Source organism: Triturus cristatus, chromosome 7, assembly GCF_964204655.1.
Source record: "Triturus cristatus chromosome 7, aTriCri1.1, whole genome shotgun sequence".
NCBI classification, from domain to species: Eukaryota; Metazoa; Chordata; class Amphibia; order Caudata; family Salamandridae; genus Triturus; species Triturus cristatus.
In genome coordinates, this window is record NC_140590.1 from 1,231,837,536 (window position 1) to 1,231,857,394 (window position 19,859).

A 19,859-nucleotide genomic window follows, 5' to 3' on the forward strand; every position below is an offset into this window, starting at 1 on the left:
ACCATGTCATGTGTGTGGCATGTCTTTCCATGATTTTGCTGTAGGTGTGTGATTCAATGTGTCAGCAGTTGCTGCTGCCAACATGTGTCTGTGTGTCGATGGGCATGGCACACTGTTCCGCACACCAGCCCACATATGTGATTTGCCATGAGGTGTGTATGTATCCAACTACACGGAGTATCAACACAAGTACATATCCACATGCTCCCTATGTATGTTCTGTCTCGACATGTACTCCTCAAAGGCAATGTGTGTGGCCTGTCCTATTCCTATGACATGTGACCAGTGCATATCGCATCCAACTACCTGTCTGTACCATACGCATACTACCTCTGCACATGTGTGGATGTCTGTGAATCCTGTGATGCGTGTGCATGTTCACTTACACTGGCCCACAGCTAGTCTCATGCCATGTCATCGTGATCTTGCCCCCCTCCGTTAGTGGCTGTCCCTTGGTAGGAGTGTAACCTGACTGGCGTTCGTGTCCAGGAACTGTGGCACAGACCTGACTCACAACGTGGCATATGTGTATTGGCTGTGTAACATGTGCTCAGTGCATTGACGATGTTGTTGTACAGTGCTCACTCTTAGGTGTTCCTTCCATTTCACTGCAGGGCTCCGCCTCTCCCTCGACGTATGCCAGACATTGCTGCCCTGCATGAACGGGACTGTATACGCCGCTACAGATTCAGCCAACGGTTGATTGATGAGTTGACTGGCCGGCTGGAAGCACAACTCCTCCCGCGCCACAGGTATCCAAGTGCACTGACACCCAAGTTGAAGGTGATGGCAGCCCTACATTTCCTTGCCACGGGTACGTTCCAACATACCATTGCTGATGTCGGGGGCATGTCCCAGACGATGTTCAGCCGTGTTCTGCATGATTTCTTAGAGGCCATGTTGGTTCACCTGGATGAGTACATTAAATTCCCAAATCGTGAGCAGTTGACAGATGTCAAGCGTGAGTTCTATGCCCTGGGAGGGATGCCCCATGTCATTGGGTCCATAGATGGGACACATGTTGCGTTGGTACCACCACAGGCACAGGAGGTGGTGTATAGGAATCGCAAACATTATCACTCCATTAATGCCCTTGTGGTGTGTCTGTCCAACATGGTGATTTCACATGTCTGTGTTCGCTTTCCAGGATCAGCACACGATGCCTTCATCATGAGGCGTAGCAGGGTGCCAGAAATGATGCTGCAGCTGCGGAACGAGCGAGCATGTATTGTTGGTGGGTAGACTCTGGCAGTTCAGTGTTTGGCGTCATCTTCCAATCTCACTGCCTGTGCTGACACACTTCTGTCCATGATGTTTCCTTGTAGGGGACGCTGGCTATCCCAACATGCCATGGCTGATGACGCCTGTCCGCAACCCCAGCACGGCTGCCGAGCACCTCTACAACAACGCACATGGGCGGACCAGGAGAGTCATTGAGAGGACGTTTGGACTTCTGAAGAGCCGATTCCGGTGCCTCCACAAGACCGGCGGAGCACTCCCATATGCCCCGGTGAAGGTGTGCAAGATCATCATCGTCTGCTGCATGCTGCACAACATGGCAGTGGAGGAAGCTGTTCCACTCATACTGGATCAAGATGACCAGGACCATCCACCCGTGGAGGATGAAGGGCTTGGTGACGGGGCAAGTGATGTGGAGGAGGAGGAGGCTGTGGAGGACATGCGGAGTCGGCTCATACGCAACTTCTTTGCTTAGTGGTGAGTTCCAGTGTCTGAGTGTGCACGCATTGGGCCGTGTGTGGCATGTGTTGCAATGTGTGTGTCCATCTGCATGTCTGCCAAGTGAGTCAGTGGTGTGTATTGAAGTGTCACTCAAGTGATGGCGCAATGGAAGGATGTTGTCTGAGGGTCATCATTGTCACCTGTCATGTTAACAACATGATACGTGTTAAGTACATGCTTGCGGATGTGCTCCTTTGTGCTGAATCCTTGTGTGTCTCTCTTCCACAGGTCCATGTGCATGCTGTCTGCTGGTGGCATTGTTGTGCTCCTGCTACTCCTCATGAACACAGCGACATGTGCTGATTCAGCGTCACATGCACGGGCAAGTGTTGAAATCTCCTCAGGGTAAGGGATGCCTCACGTCGTTTTGGGTGTGTGAATTGTTTGTAGTCTGTGTGCACTTCTCCGGTTCATGTGTGTTCCATTTGCATACATGGTGATCCTACATGGGGAACATGACATGGGGCAGGCTTCACCTGGAGCCATGCTCAGACTTGGTGACTGTCATGTGGCAGGGGATTGGGGATTGTGATGAGGCCATCATTGTGTGTAACACTGGCCTCGGAAACATACAGGTTGCACCGGGTTGACATGGTGTGTGATTGCCCCATCAGGGCCTCAATGGTGTATAGCGGCCTCTCCGTGGCAGCAGGGGGTGTTTAGCTGTTATCCGTCACTTGTGTGCCAGGTCAATGGGATGCCAGCATCTGTGTTGCAATGGGGGGTGCCAGTGTTGCTCCCACATGTACATCCACATGACCTGTGTATGTGTTGACAGAGTATCATTGTCATTCCAACACACATGACTAATAAATTTGTCCCTCTGTCTCCAAGGTGCCTCTTCCCTGTCAATGGTGCCCTGTTGCCACTGTGCGTGCCGCAGGTCTGGCATAGTTTTCATAGGTGGTGCATATGTGTCTATGTGTAGAGTGACAAGATGCTAGGGGTTTGTCAGGGAGTGGGAACTGTATTATGCACAAGATGCACAGTTCCATCCACCTCAAGGCAAGAGAGACCATCCCCCAGGGAAACTACAACATCTGTGTAGAATCCTACCCTGCAGTCTACGGACATGTGCCTCACGACTCCCATGGTACTTGTCCATATCCGGAGTGCATCTGCACAGCTCTGCTACTGCGTCGGGCAACCAGGCCACATCAACGTCCTAACGGGATGGGGGGAATGTTTCACAGCCAGCTGCAGGATGACCTTCTAGATCCACGCCCACACTCATGATGCAGCCCACAACCCCAACACAACCATGTGGCACAGTGATCCTAAACTGCATTCTGGCATCTCCATGCATCCAACCTTGGCCTAGCCACCATTCTCAACATCCGCCTGACGCAAGCATGCTGCACATTGTAGGGACACATGTCTAGACATACCTGGGAGCGGCAAGCCAGGTCACTCCACATGATCCCTGACCTCTGCGCATGACTGTTGCTCCCCTGAATGTGTCTGTAGCCACAGTTGTGCGGGAACCACTCAGCTGGTTGGGCCCAGCACAGGTGAGTTTGGTACTCCATGTCTGTATCAGATGAGACATTGGGACCCATGTGTGTCCTGGGCAAGACTGCGACCCCACGGTTTGGATGGTTGGAGTTAATTCTGAGATCAGGCATGCTTTGACTGTACGACACACACATGTATTGTAATAATGTAGAATCACGGCATCATCTTGTAAGTGTGATTAATTTATTTGTGGTGGGGTACGGGTTTGTGGGGATGACAAGAGGTGCACAGCGGGAGTGTAGAATCCAAAGTTCACTGGGGGAGTTGGTATCCTTGTCGTAGCAAAATGTCAGAGTCCATGCCACAGTCTTCGTCAACATAGGTCAGACAGTGACCAGCAAGTCCATGTGGCAGAGAATGTCATGTGCTGCTATTGGGCCAGAGGGCCAGGTGCCAGGCCAGGTGACCTGGGAGATGGTGATGTTCTGCTGACTCTCACAGTCTTTTTCGTGGACGACCCACCTTCCTGCGGGGACCCTCGGAAGCAGTCCGTGACGATGTCTGTGACGCTCCGTCGGATGAATCCTCCTCCTCCTGATCCCTCCCTGTGTCTGGTAATGGCCTTCGCCTGGTGCCACAGGGAGGGTTGCCCATGTTGTCGGCAATCCGACGGAGTACACCGGTCATTTGGGTTTGCACCGCCACGAGCTCAGCCTGTCTATCCTCCATCCTTCCTTGGTGTTGCAGTTGACAGGCATGTTGCTGGGACTGCAGGGTCTTCATCTCCTGGAGGGTCCCCTTGATGTCATTGAGGGTGGACGCAATCTGGTCCATGCCCCTGGTGTCACGCCGGTATGTATCCAGGATGTTGCTGACCTGGGACACTACCGGGTCCTGAGCTGCCTGGTCAGGTTCGCGCCTCCGCCGTCCTCCACTCCCGCCACCCCTGCCCACGTGCACCTGGCCTGCCGTTGTGGGTGCATCGGGTCTCCGGGACCCCTGAGGGATGGCATCTGCGTTGCCGCCTGCCTCCTCCTGGGTGCCCGGAGGACCGTGTCCCTCCTGGGCAGACTGGCTGGGTGGTCGTGTGCGGGCAGGGCTCCTGGACGTCTCCTGGGATGTGGCAGGAATGGGGGTGGTGGTTGGCACAGTTGTACCTGACGCAGGTGCTGCAGGTGGTTGGACACCAGAGGGGCCAGGTTGGTCTGGGTCATCCACGGAGTGGTGAGAGTCATCGCTGGCGGTGGGGTCATCATCCCGCGGAGCCTGGTCCTGTGTGACTTCCCCCCCAGTGTTGGGGGGTGTTCGTCGACGTTGACCTGTGTGTGAGAGAGACAATGTTGACAGTGTCACATGTGGCATCCATGTTGCATGCATTTCTGATTTGGCACTCTTCCTCTGGGTAGTTGGATCTGTCCTGCATTCCTCTCACAGTGCACTTGTGCATGGCTATGTCCCTTGGCCACAGCTGTCAGGGCTTTACGCATGTGTGAGACACAATCTTAGTTGATGCATCTATTTGGGTACACAGTCAGCAGTGTGGTGTGCGGGCGTAGCGAGCCATGCAGAGGCGCCTTACGTGTTGCACTGTACGTGGCCAAATGGTGTTTTGGCAAGGCAATTTGATGTTGCAGGTAGGGGACTGAAGCATTTGTGACAGGGTTCTTACCGACACGGTGGGTGGGTATACTGGGTGTGTGGTTAGGTCTGTGCCTGCAGCACGGATGGACTCGTGCACAGATTGACACATGGACCGGTCTTCATCTACGGAAGGGGGGGTTGAGGCACTGCCAGACCTGGTCTGCATGCACACAGTCCACCGGCTGACGAGTGGACATGGCCACACCACCCAAGGGTGATTTAGTCTCCCTGTGTCTCCCTTCCTCCCTCCCTCTGTCACCCTCCTCCCTCCCTCTGTCGGTCTCCCTCTGTCACCCTACTCCCTCCCTCTGTCTGTCTCCCTGTGTCCCCCCTCTGTCTCCTTCCCTCTCATTCCCCCTCTCCCTCCCTCTCTTTGTCACTCTCTGTCACCTCAGGCCAGCTTCCTGGGCACACACAGTTAGCCGGTCTTTGAATGGCCATTGGCTTGTTCATGTGAGTTAGTCCCTGTTCTCCGGGCACCCATTGGGCAGTGTGTCTGAGTGTAGGCTGCTGCTGTGGCGGTGTGTGCTGAGACTCTATCAGAGCGATGCATCTTCATTGTCTGCTGTTATGTGCAAATTGTGCCTTCAGACCCATGGCATCCTGCATGGCAGCCATCATTTGCAGGCAAGACAGTACTGTGTGGGTACACACAGTTTGTATGGCTGTGCCCTGGGCCATATGGGCTGAGTGCATTGTTGTGTGCTTGTGAGTTGCTCAATGTTAGTTTTGCTGCCCCCACTCCCAGCATCGACCACATCCTGTGTTGTGTTGGTGTTTTGTGTGGCCTGTGACTTGGCATGGCCCTGATTGATGCATGGGGCATGGAGGTGCCAGTGGCATGTGTGTGTTTGTGGAGTGTTGTTGTGTCCGGTGGTGGCTTGGGGGGGGTGGCATGCATGATTGATTGTGTATGGCATCCCCCCCATGTGAGGTGAGTTGTTTGTGTACTCACCAGGGTCTGGGAGTCCTGGCAGTCCGTGTAGTCCCTCCACCGCCAGCGTGGACATCACCTTCTCCTCCCAGGGATGGTATTGTACCGGTCTGGGGGGCGGCCCTCCTCCAGTGATGTTCCCCTGGTTGTGATTGTCAGTCATCTTCCTCTTGACCGTCCTCCGCAGATCGTACCACCTGGATTGGCACTCGTGCCTGGTCCTTCTGGTTGTCCCAACAGCATTCACAGAATCGACGATCCTCTGCCACATGGCGGTTTTTTCGGATATGCTGGTCTGTCTGACCAATGTCCCAAAGAGCTGTGGCTCGACTCTGAGGATTTCGTCGACAAGGATCTCCAGCTCCTCCTTTGTGAACTTTGGATTCTTGGTGGTGGACATGGCGTGGGGTGTGGTTGTGGGGGTGTGGGTGTGGATGGCTGTGGGTGTGTGGGTGTGGTAGTGGAGGTGTGTGTGTGAATGTGATGAGGGGGTGTTTGTGTAGGTGGTTGTGTGAAGGTATGCAAGTGTGAGGTTCAAGTATGGTGGTGTGGGTCGTCTGTGGGCTCTGGCAGCAGTGGGTCTGTTGCAAAGGCTCATGGTTTGTGTGTGTGGTCCATTTTTATTGGTCCATTTGTGGGTGTGGCTGTGTTTGAAATTTGTGTGGGTGTGTTATGAGGAGTGATTGAGTTTTGGGCCTCTGTTTGGCAGTTTGGCAGTTGCAGGTGAGTGTATGTGATGTTTGTGGGGTTGTTGGGCCTGTTTGGTGGTGTGGGGAAACTCTACTTGACTCTCCTTGTGTAAATATGGTTTGTCCGGGTTCAGTACGTGTTTTTTTGGCGTCAGTACGGTCCGTACATGCACTGGTGGGGGTGCGGTCCGTACATTCCCTGGTGGGGTGGTGGTTAGGTGCGTACATACACGGCTGGGGTGGGGGTTTGGTGCGTACATACACGGCTGGTGGTTCGGTGCGTACATACACGGCTGGGGGGGGTTCGGGGGCGTACATACACGGCTGGTGGTTCGGTGCGTACATACACGGCTGGGGGGGGGTTCGGGGGCGTACATACACGGGTGGGTGTTTGGTGCGTACATACACGGCTGGTGGTTCGGTGCGTACATACACGGCTGGGGGGGGGTTCGGGGGCGTACATACACGGGTGGGTGTTTGGTGCGTACATACACGGCTGGTGGTTCGGTGCGTACATACACGGCTGGGGTGGGGGTTTGGTGCGTACATACACGGCTGGTGGTTCGGTGCGTACATACACGGCTGGGGGGGGTTCGGGGGCGTACATACACGGCTGGTGGTTCGGTGCGTACATACACGGCTGGGGGGGGGTTCGGGGGCGTACATACACGGGTGGGTGTTTGGTGCGTACATACACGGCTGGTGGTTCGGTGCGTACATACACGGCTGGGGGGGGGTTCGGGGGCGTACATACACGGCTGGTGGTTCGGTGCGTACATACACGGCTGGGGGGGGGGTTCGGGGGCGTACATACATGGGTGGGTGTTTGGTGCGTACATACACGGCTGGTGGTTCGGTGCGTACATACACGGCTGGGGTGGGGGTTTGGTGCGTACATACACGGCTGGTGGTTCGGTGCGTACATACACGGCTGGGGGGGGTTCGGGGGCGTACATACACGGCTGGTGGTTCGGTGCGTACATACACGGCTGGTGGTTCGGTGCGTACATACACGGCTGGGGGGGGGTTCGGGGGCGTACATACACGGGTGGGTGTTTGGTGCGTACATACACGGCTGGTGGTTCGGTGCGTACATACACGGCTGGGGGGGGGTTCGGGGGCGTACATACACGGCTGGTGGTTCGGTGCGTACATACACGGCTGGGGGGGGGGTTCGGGGGCGTACATACATGGGTGGGTGTTTGGTGCGTACATACACGGCTGGTGGTTCGGTGCGTACATACACGGCTGGGGTGGGGGTTTGGTGCGTACATACACGGCTGGTGGTTCGGTGCGTACATACACGGCTGGGGGGGGTTCGGGGGCGTACATACACGGCTGGTGGTTCGGTGCGTACATACACGGCTGGGGGGGGTTCGGGGGCGTACATACACGGGTGGGTGTTTGGTGCGTACATACACGGCTGGTGGTTCGGTGCGTACATACACGGCTGGGGGGGGGATTCGGGGGCGTACATACACGGGTGGGTGTTTGGTGCGTACATACACGGCTGGTGGTTCGGTGCGTACATACACGGCTGGGGTGGGGGTTTGGTGCGTACATACACGGCTGGTGGTTCGGTGCGTACATACACGGCTGGGGGGGGGTTCGGGGGCGTACATACACGGCTGGTGGTTCGGTGCGTACATACACGGCTGGGGGGGGGTTCGGGGGCGTACATACACGGGTGGGTGTTTGGTGCGTACATACACGGCTGGTGGTTCGGTGCGTACATACACGGCTGGGGGGGGTTCGGGGGCGTACATACACGGGTGGGTGTTTGGTGCGTACATACACGGCTGGTGGTTCGGTCCGTACATACACGGCTGGGGGGGGTTCGGGGGCGTACATACACGGCTGGTGGTTCGGTGCGTACATACAGGGCTGGGGGGGGGGTTTGGTGCGTACATACACGGCTGGTGGTTCGGTGCGTACATACACGGGTGGGGGTTCGGGGCGTACATACGCGGGCGGGGGGTGGTGGGGTGTTCGGCGCGTATGCGGGCACATGTCTCCATGGTTGCTATGGGAGTTCGGTTCGGACGGTGTTTTTTGCGTACGGTTGTGAAATGGGGAGGACGGGAGGGATCGTACTTGCGCAGTCGGACTTTATTTTTCCGCACGGTGGGTTTCTCGCCCGGGGACGTGTCGGTGACTTTTCCCGACCCGAGGACGTGTGGGGAAATCTTCCCAATGCGATTCGTATGGACTTTTTTCCGTTCGAATCGTACTTGGCAGTTTGTACGCTACTTTGACGATTCGGACGGAAAAAAATCCGGATACGAGTCGGACGGGGAATTTTTTTACCGGATCGGAATTGGCACCTAAATTTTACTTCTTTATTAATACTTGTAATTTTCTAAAAATGTGTACAAAATATTGTAAATGTACCTAACATTTTTTGTGACCTATATGCAATAAGTTTGAATTTAATTACAATATAAATAATGATATTTCTGAATTATCTAACTCAAATGAATAAACAACACAAATTTACAAAAACTACAGTCAAAACCATGCTCTTGTCTTATTATTTGTGTTTCTCTGATTATTTATATTTACCTTGTATTATCAATATTTAACATATAGAAAAAATTGTTTATACAAAAATATACATCAATAAATATTATAAAATTACTGAATGCCATTACCCATTATTCCAATACTAAATATTCATACTTTTTTGTTACTAATAACATTAAATATATCTATAAAAATATCATATTAAAACTTTAAATGTATTTATTATCCTAAACTATAAATATTGAATTAATTATTACTAATCCAATATATAATAATAAAATACAATTAATATACATGTAAAAATTGTTTTCCTATTACTAAATCAATGTACTTTCATTTCATAAAATACCAAACAGTAAACCTCAAAATATACTATAAACACTGCACTTAACTATAATTACAGTACATGTTCCAAAGTAAAAATAACTAATTCTACAATTCCAATGCTATTTAAATTTCTTCTATCAATAAAAACAAATATACACAATTTAGATACTATTATGACTACAAACTATAACAAAACATGATAAATACTTAAAAAAATAAACATAAACTATTACCTATTTCCACTCTAATCTACAATAAATTGTAGTAGATAGATGCTGGACAGTAAACATAAATAATTTCCTATTACCACTCCACTGTACAATAGGATACAGTAGCTGCTGCTCAGTAAACCTAAACTATTTTATATGCCCACTCCCATCTATAATATATTAAAGTAGGTGCTGCACACTGAACATAAATATTTTACTATTCCCACTCCAGTCTATAATAAATTAGAGTAGGTGCTGGACACTCACCATAAATAATTTACTATTCCCACTCCAGTCTATAATAAATTAGAGTAGGTGCTGGACACTGACCATAAATAATTTACTATTCCCACTCCAGTCTATAATAAATTAGAGTAGGTGCTGGACACTGACCATAAATAATTTACTATTCCCACTCCAGTCTATAATAAATGAGAGTAGGTGCTGGACACTGAACATAAATAATTTACTATTCCCACTCCAGTCTATAATAAATGAGAGTAGGTGCTGGACACTGAACATAAATAATTGACTATTCCCACTCCACTCTATAATAAATTAGAGTAGGTGCTGGACACTGACAATAAATAATTTACTATTCCCACTCCAGTCTATAATAAATTAGAGTAGGTGCTGGACACTGAACATAAATAATTGAGTATTCCCACTCCACTCTATAATAAATTTGAGTAGGTGCTGGACACTGACCATAAATAATTTACTATTCCCACTCCAGTCTGTAATAAATTAGAGTAGGTGCTGGACACTGACCATAAATAATTTACTATTCCCACTCCACTCTATAATAAATTAGAGTAGGTGCTGGACACTGACCATAAATTATTTACTATTCCCACTCCAGTCTATAATAAATGAGAGTAGGTGCTGGACACTGAACATAAATAATTGACTATTCCCACTCCACTCTATAATAAATTTAAGTAGGTGCTGGACACTGACCATAACTAATTTATTATTCCCACTCCAGTCTATAATACATTTGAGTAGGTGCTGGACACTGACCATAAATAATTTACTATTCCCACTCCAGTCTATAATATATTAGAGTAGATGCTGGACAGTGACCATAAATAATTGACTATTCCCACTACAGTCTATAATAAATTAGAGTAGGTGCTGGACACTGACCATAAATAATTTACTATTCCCACTCCAGTCTATAATAAATTACAGTAGGTGCTGGACACTAACCATAAATAATTTACTATTCCCACTCCAATCTATAATAAATTAGAGTAGGTGCTGGACACTAACCATAAATAATTTACTATTCCCACTCCAATCTATAATAAATTAGAGTAGGTGCTGGACACTGACCATAAATAATTAACTATTCCCACTCAAATTTATATTCAATTAGGGTAGCAATTATATTTTAGTAATTTACAACATTACTAATTTCTACACACTACCCACCCTTATCCCCTATTAATTCTACATCCCTCTTATTAACATAAATATCTTCTTATAAAGTGTTTTAGTAATTGAAATAACTATTCTACCTGTAAATAATTTTGTAAAAATATTATTTTGTATATATATTTTTAAAACATTCCCCACCCTTATCCCCTATAACCCCTAAATCCCACTTATTAAATATTTTTTATAATTTAATATTTAAAAATTTAAAATTATTTACAAATGTGATTTTTTATATTTTTTTTAATATACAATATTAAAGATATTTCTACAAAAAAACCCACCCTTATCCCCTATAAACCAAAATTGCCTATTTTTTTCATTATTATTTAATATTGTAATTTTATAGTTTATTCCAAAATTTATTTGAAAATTTCTTTCATACATAATTAAATTAAATTTTTATTTCCTAAACACTACCCACCCTTAACCCCTATATACACATCATCCCACTAATAAAATTATTTTCCTTATTAAAATCTAAATATTGCAAATTTTTCCTAAATTTTAATAAAAATTTTACAAAAATGTATTAAAATATTTATTTTCATATATATATATTTAAAACACTCCCCACCCTTATCCCCTATAAACCCAACATCCCACTCGTTAAATTATATATCAAAATTTAAATCTAAATTTTGCAATTTTTTTCTAAATTTTATTTCAAATTCTACAAAAATTTATTAAAATATTTATTTTCATATATAGATTTTTTAAAACACTCCCCACCCTTATCCCCTATAAACCCAACATCCGCTCCTTAAATTATATATCAAAATAAAATTCTAAATATTGCAAAATTTTCCTAAATTTTAATTAAAATTTTACAAAAACTGTATTAAAATATTTATTTTCATATATATATTTTTAAAACACTCCCCACCCATATCCCCTATAAACCCAACATCCCGCTCCTTAAATTATATATCAAAATTTAAATCTAAATATTGCAATTTTTAACAAAAATTAATTTCAAATTCTACAAAAATTTATTAAAATATTTATTTTCATATATATATTTTTAAAACACTCCCCACCCGTATCCCCTATAAACCCAACATCCCGCTCCTTAAATTATATATCAAAATTTAAATCTAAATATTGCAATTTTTAAAAAAATTTAATTTCAAATTCTACAAAAATTTATTAAAATATTTATTTTCATATATATATTTTTAAAACACTCCCCACCCTTATGCCCTATAAACCCAACATCCCGCTCCTTAAATTATATATCAAAATTATAATCTAAATATTGCTATTTTGTTCTATATTTTAATTCTAATTGTACAAATATTTATTAAAATATTTATTTTCATATATATATTTTTAAAACACTCCCCACCCTTATCCCCTATAAACCCAACATCCCGCTCCTAAAATTGTATATCAAAATTAAAAATATTATATTAATATTAACTAAATTATTATTTTTAATACACTTAAATAAACATTTTCTAACACTTATAAACAATAAATTTTAATAAATAACACAATAACATAATACTATGCTTTTTCGATATTTTCAATACACGATATTATGTCTTTCGATATACTATACCTCGATATTTTACTACACATAACAATATCGACATTTTTGACATCGATATTAATAACAGAGATATTTTGTTCCATCAATATTTTAACTTCGATATTTCTGTATCTCGATATTACTTTTCCGATATTTTGTCTACTCACCATTTGCATAGTAGTAGCTGAACATTTAGGACCACATACAAGTATTACAATAGCACTGGCCAAGGTGCCTGGGAGAGTGTGAGCTTGAGGTGTACATACTCACTCTTATTGAGAAGCCAGAATAGCATTAGCAAAGGCCTGTGCATTGTAGTCTCTTGATGGTGCGTGTATATTTGGAAAGTGAAACTATTGAACCAACAAATACCAGGGAGGGGGGAATGGAAAGTAAAGGATCCCTGAACGGTCGCTTTCATCAGTAAGGGTGTAGGAGAAGAAAAAGAGGGAGGGGCCACTTGCAGTGCGAGGGCGTGCTAGTTGACCCGCAATGGGGCAGTGATGAGGACTTTGCATTACCCCAGTATAACAAACAGGTTAACTGCGCGCAGCCTGGGAGGCTGAAAGCATAACTATTCTAAGATGGACATATATTCAATAAGAGGTGTACAGAGGCATAGGAATCTCTTACCTCTGAGGGAAGGTTTGTGAGTCATCTGCTCCATGGTGATGGTGTGCCAGAGTTGTGTGAACTATGATGCTGCAGATGGGGCTGAAGGGGAACGCTGGGCTCAGGCTATAAGCTGTTTGGCCGTGCCGGTCATGTGGTGCACTACATACCAGTCTGCGTGGGTCATAGCGGTCATAGATGTACATTGTAGTCATCTGGTATAGAGTAGCCCACAGTGCCCTTAATATGACTCAGTCACTTCTTCCCAAAACAAAAATGTTTAGGGAGGGCATGCCCACCAAATGTAATGGAAATCACCCACTTGTGCTCCACATCTCCAGCATGCAGCAAAAGCCGCAGGGAACATGGCGCGGGGACAGGCCGGGTGTAATGCCATTGAAGCATGATCTCATAGACTACTTCTTGATGCTTCTATGTGTTCATGGGATTTCTCACCAGAGCAATTCCCATTGCTTCTAGGTGATGTCTGGAGTCCATTTCCATTGGTAGGGAGAATGGGGGAGGAGGCGTGACTGTTGTAGGGCGTCGTATGTCTTAGACACCAGACCTCGCGTGCCAAGTTGCTCAAAAAGAGTATGGGGACAGGTAGCGGTCTTTGCGATGGTCAACGTTTTAAATACAATGCACCCTGTCCTATGGGCATTTTAGGGCCTACCTTAGGGGTGACTTATATGAATTCAAAATAAAAGCTTGGGCCTGGTAAAAAGGTTTATTTTTGCAAGATCAAATTGGCAGTTTAAAACTGCATTACAAGTTGCAATGGCAGGCCTGAGGCATGTTCTAAATGGGTACTTTAGTAGGTGGCACAATGAGTGCTGGAGGGCCACTAGTATCATTTAATTTACAGGCCCTGGGTACATCCAGTACCACTTTACTAGGAACGCACAAGCAGTGTCTATCCGGCGTAGACCACTTTTACCAAGTGTTAGGGAGAAAGCACAAGTACTTAAGCATTGGTTAGCAGTGTTAAAGCGCATAGAGTCCTAATGTTAACAAAAATGAAATTCAGTTAACAGGAGGGGGGAAGGAAAAATGTTTGGGGTAATCCTGCAGAGATGGACAATCCTAAATGACTTTGATGGTCTTCCCTACTTAGGGGATAGAATTTGGACAATGGCCCTCTACCCCAGAGGCACTTGTCAGTTGTTTGCCCTTCTGAACCACGTTGGATCCCTTTGTCAACACTCTCCTGAGCCGCTGGACTGACCTATGGAGAACCCTTCTTCTCACCTGTAGACGCCATCTATGAAGCTCCAGACCTTAATTTGTTCACAGATGCATCCCTGTAGGCAGACAGTACCACCATGGCCAACAACGTAATGTGACCCATTCTGTCCTTTGGATCAGACTTCTGTCCCCAACCCAATGAAAACCCTGTTCATAAGGACAACAGTCAAGAGAAGCTACTGGCAGCTGCCATAGTCAAGAGCCAGGCCCTGGGCTATCTACTGCCAGATGGAGGCCCTAAGAGGAGACCTTAGAGAGACCTCACTTCCAGCATTGGGGCTAGCAAGAATGTCCCTAACTGCACTTGAGACTTCCTAGACCTCTGATGTTTATTAGAGTGTGGTGCATCAGCCCCGGGCGTTAAAAACCTTACTTCTACTTTCCCTCCTACCAGCTCATTCTCTGTAACCTGTGGCTAAACAGGTGCTAGACAAGCCACGACTACCAGGGGGGAAGTACCCCCCCAAGGGTGACACACTAGGGTGCCGATTACGATCCGGTAAAAAATTTCCCCGTGCGACTCGTATCCGGTCTTATTACCGTACGAATCGTACAAGTGCCGTACGAACTGGCAATCACGATTCGCATGGTAAAAAGTCCATACGAACCGCATTGGGAATCATTCCCCACACGTCCTCGGGTCGGAAAATGTGTCTGACACGTCCTCGTACGATTTACCGTACAAATGTGAAAGGTGAAGTCCGACCGAGGAATCACGATCCATCCCGTGCGTCCGAGGTCACAACCGTATGGTAAAAACACCGTCCGCACCGAACTCCCATTGCAACCATGGAGACGTGCCCGCATACGCGCCGACCCCCCCCAGCCCCCGTATGTACGCGCCGACCCCCCCCAGCCCCCGTATGTACGCGCCGACCCCCCCCAGCCCCCGTATGTACGCGCCGACCCCCCCCAGCCCCCGTATGTACGCGCCAACCCCCCCCCCCAGCCCCCGTAGGTACGCGCCAACCCCCCTGTATGTACACCCGTATACGTTCGAGTCGAACCCCCCTGTGTACGTTCGAGTCGAACCCCCCCGTGTACGTTCGAGTCGAACCCCCCCGTGTACGTTCGAGTCGAACCCTCCCGTGTACGTTCGAGTCGAACCCCCCCGTGTACGTTCGAGTCGAACCCCCCCGTGTACACGGGGGGGTTCGACTCGAACGTACACGGGTGTACATACAGGGGGGTTGGCGCGTACATACGGGGGCTGGGGGGGTCGGCGCGTACGTACGGGGGCTGGGGGGGGGTCGGTGCGTACCGGGCCACCTACTCTGGTCGATTCGCGCCGTACTTCGCTTTTCCGGCACTTTTTGGGTGCCGTGAAAATATTGCCGTCCGGACTGCTGTCGGTTCGAATCGTAATTCCTGGGTCGTGAAACGCTGCCTGAAAGCGTCCCGACGTCACGTCGCAGCATTTCCGGATCACATTCGTATGTATGTTTTCGTCGGTCGGTGTTTTTTACGATTCGTACGGAAATGGTGTTTCCGTGCGAATCGTAATTCCATGTTTGTAAAGTTTTACGACCGGGTACGAGTCGGACGGGGAAAACGCTCCGTCCGACGGTTCGTACCCGGTTTTTGCCGGATCGTGATCGGCACCTCTGTGTCATGGGAGGTCTGTCTGGTGCAGGTCTCCATCCCTCTGTCTTTGTGAAAGCCTCAGGGAGCACCTCCAGGTCAGAAGTGGCCTCACCATGGTCAGTCTTGAGGTGCACTGTTCTCAGATCTTATTTTCGGGTTCTCTCACTGTGGACTGTCTCCACCTCCTGCCCCCCACCCCATCTGATCCTCCATACTCTTCTTTTTGGAGTTGTACTCCCAAAAACTTGAGCCTTCAGGATGCCCTGGGTTGCCGCCCCTCTTTGCTCTGCTAACACTGGTGGTAACTTATTTACCAGAATGCAGTCAATGGGCATCTAGGGACTAAATGACCTTGATTATGGACAATTCTTCACCCCATTCCAGTGCTAACAGAGCCATAGGGCTGAAACATTCCTGCCCATGGGCCTGAGTACTGATCTGGAGAAACCAGCCTTTCCACTACCATGGTCTGGCTGGCACCGATATCTCCCAGAGCAGTGATAGGGATCCCATTAACCGGTGACCTGGTGGAAGCGAAGGCTCTAACCCTAAAGGATGACAAGTTTACCCTTGGACACCAGGACATGTTCCACTGCTTGTGTTCTAACTGTGAACATTTAAAGCAACAAGGTTGGAAATGGGGTGTCCTGGGCCACCGCCCATCAGAACTTCCCACCTGTTTCTCAGAAGGGCCATAGGAACCCTTTTCCCCGCCCTACTCTGGGACTCATCTGTGTCACCCTGGTTCTCCCTCTCACTCTGCTGGGTAGGGGCTTGAACCACCCTTCTTGGGGTCCCTCTCAGGTACCTTCTTGTGAAACCTGGTGATGAGCCAGCATTCTTAGAGAAAGCTCACTTGGGTATGAGAACTGACTTTCCACTAGATGTTCGTGCAGCTCTGTAAACCAATTACTGAATATGTGCTTTCTGACAATCAGATTGCACAGCCCCTTGTAATCATTCACATCACCAGCAGCGGCTAGCACAGGTAAGCGCGGTGAGGCAGGGCAGGGCGCGGCGGGGGAGTCGAGGAACGATGGAATAGGTATTATATATTTATTTAAATACACCTATTCCATCACCTGTCGACCTCCCCCACCTCCCACCCCATCGTGCCCCACTGCCCCACCGCGTTTACCTGTGCCGGCTGCCGCTGCACATCACTGCTCTTCACCCAACCAGGCTCGTAAACGTGATCCACAGAATCCACGCAGGACTGTTGGGGCAGCTTCTGGTTGTCACCAACCTTCTGCTTCTACGTTTCAGGGAAGCAATCATAATTCCTGAGAAGGGTGTCAATATCATCCCCTACAACAAAGTTAGGAACCAGCTCCTTAGGGATGTGGACCCTCCTGTCTCCAGTGAGCACTGTCAGGATCCAGACACCGATCTGGCGGATGTTCAGAATGGGGAGGCTGAAAGGCTCTAACCTTGGCTGTTTTTGTCTGCCAGAGATAAGGGCGACCCCTATGAGTAACCACAATGGTGCCGACACTATTAAACGCTTAGCAGATAGTGCCTTCAGGAAAAAGCCCCAGATGGAGAAAAAAGCCCAACAGTAAAAACCCTCCAGGTGACAACAAGAAAATCCAATGGCAGAGAGTCAAACCCTAAAACAGGAAGCAAGTTTGCAGAAGAAGTAGCTGGAAGCGCTGTAAACAATATCTCCAGGAAGAGACCGAGACTTCAGGACAGTAATCAGAAGTGAAGGAACTCACCTAACACAAGGAAGCATTGCAATGCAAATGAGGAATGACAGTCAGCCTTATATACTCAGGAAAAGAGGAAATTGCATCAAGGACGGGAATTGCCATTTTAGATTGGTGGTAATCTGGCAGGGGTAGAAAGTAGGGTGGGCTTCTTAGATTGAGCAGGATATTTTCTGTAGGAGGAATTCTGGGACCCAGAATTCCCCAGGAAATGAGGATGACCTCATGGCTCTCCCCAGCAAGACCCCCTACAGAGAGAAGAATGGCAGCGTGGGTTGTTGTACGAGCAGGCTTCCGCCTACAGGTTAGTTTAGGCAGGGAATGTGGTGGCCCATTGGCCTCTCCTCATTCAGTACAGCACTTGCGCCACTGTGCACCCCGCCCACCCGAAGTGACCATGGAAAGCCACGTCGGGTTGGATGCCAGCGGTACTACAGGCACTGGGGTAATGCTACTACCATTGCTGCTGGACTCGGAGAGCTGCTTGGATTTTAGGTCCTGCTCTTGTTAACATATCTCATGAGCCAGCACAATTTTCTTCTCCTCCAGGGCCATTTCTTTTCCTTCAGTGTCCTCTGAGCAGCTGCCTCCTCTAATTTCAGTTTGGCCAGCTGTAGCTTAAGCTCCCTTTCAGCCTTCCTGTCCTCCAGTTCCTGAGGAGACTGGTTGTAGACACACTGCTCCCTGCCCTAACAGGGGATCACACTCCTTCAGGCAGGTTGTCCTCCTCTCCATCAGGGTGCTGCAGCTCAGGGCCTTTAGTCAAACCCTCTTCCTCCTCTAATTCCACCTCCTTATCCTCTAGGCCATCCTCTTCCTGCTCCTCTGGGGCGGCATGCATCCTTCTGACTTCCTCAAAGGCTCAGAGGGTTACTTGGAGGTCCACCTTTGTAGCCTTCCTTATCATATTCAGCCCAATATCTTTGCAAAGCCTCTGCAGCACCAAACTTGTTGAGGTTGTCAATGTTGCTCAGATCCAACTCCATATTAGCAGAAAGGATGCAAGGGTGAGGCAATACTTAAATCTGGAAAAAGTTCAAAATAGCCAAATCAAAAACTAAGGAGAATTTAGACAAAACCATTGAATTGGTGACATATGCTTTAGATTGGGGAACTGTAGCACCTGAGGGCTAAACTCCTTAATGTGCCACGACCAGACCACTTTGTAAGGATAGTGGGGCTCTGACTCTGGTAATTTCATTATGCAGCATTAGAAAAGCTGAGGAGAATAAGGTGGTGAAATCACAACTTAAAACGAGTACCTGTCATCCTAAAAAAAACAAATCAACCAATTGTGTTTTTGTTGTGGTAATTGATCAGAAATAGAGGGGCTGAGGTAAGAGATCTTTGGAAGCCTTCATGGCACGGAAAGTACTAAGCTCTGCCTTGGTGAATATTAAGCAGACAACTACAACATATTCTCAAAAAGGAGACTATCTTGCTGTGGGGTGCTCCTGGGTATCTAAATGCCAATCTTTAAGGAGAAACTGATCAACTTTATTTTAACCAGCCGAAAGGAGTCAGGTTTACTATATGTGGTCATAAGAAAGAGCACAAAATTTAGTGATTGTATTCTAACATTGTTCCAGTTACAGATCTACGATACAAGTCTTTTATTTTGAAAAAAGAAATAAAATACAACGTGCTTTAATTTGAACGTGTTAAAGCAGGCATCCCAGTAGAAGTGGATAGAATGGATGTGTTGCAACCATCAAAATAGCTCCTTGTGTTCTCAGATGCCAAGTCAAGCAGCTCAGTTGGGTGGTAGGACCTCCTGAGATGTCAGAAGGCGAAGCACAGTGTGGTGCCAGCCAAGCCAAGGAGAGCAAAAGATCCCAGGGCACCTTGCCGCCTCTTGTCAGGATCTCAGGTGTAGTAGCTATGCACAAGCATATGGCGTCCAATGACCCAGCTCATGCCAATGATACTTGCCGCATGTGGGACAGACATTCCACCAACTGCGAGGAAAAACAGGTAAGACAGGTACACTTCCAGCGTGCTCTGATCTTTTCACCATGACAAAAACTGGCCAATCCAGTCAGGGCCACATAACCATATTCCTTGGAGAGAACTACCATCTTACCACTGCCTTGCAGCAGCCTTGCAGTGTGCAGCTGTGCCAGGAGTTGCACCTTCACACTGCCGGAGAAGGGTGGGTCTGAAGGGACAAAGTGCAAAGCCTACATATTTATGATACCTCTATGACTTCAGTGG

The 19,859-nt window shown here is 47.8% G+C and overlaps 1 protein-coding gene and 1 pseudogene across 1 annotated transcript in view; both read right to left on the reverse strand.

Annotated features, from left to right (window-relative positions):
* LOC146811689 (serine protease 27-like) overlaps window positions 1–19,859 on the reverse strand; it is a gene marked incomplete at its 3' end in the record, with an annotated part of 108,571 nt that overhangs the window by 58,240 nt on the left and 30,472 nt on the right. The gene's annotated exons all lie outside the window — the stretch shown is intronic.
* On the reverse strand, window positions 19,428–19,723 carry LOC146811690 (glutathione S-transferase 3, mitochondrial pseudogene; annotated as a pseudogene).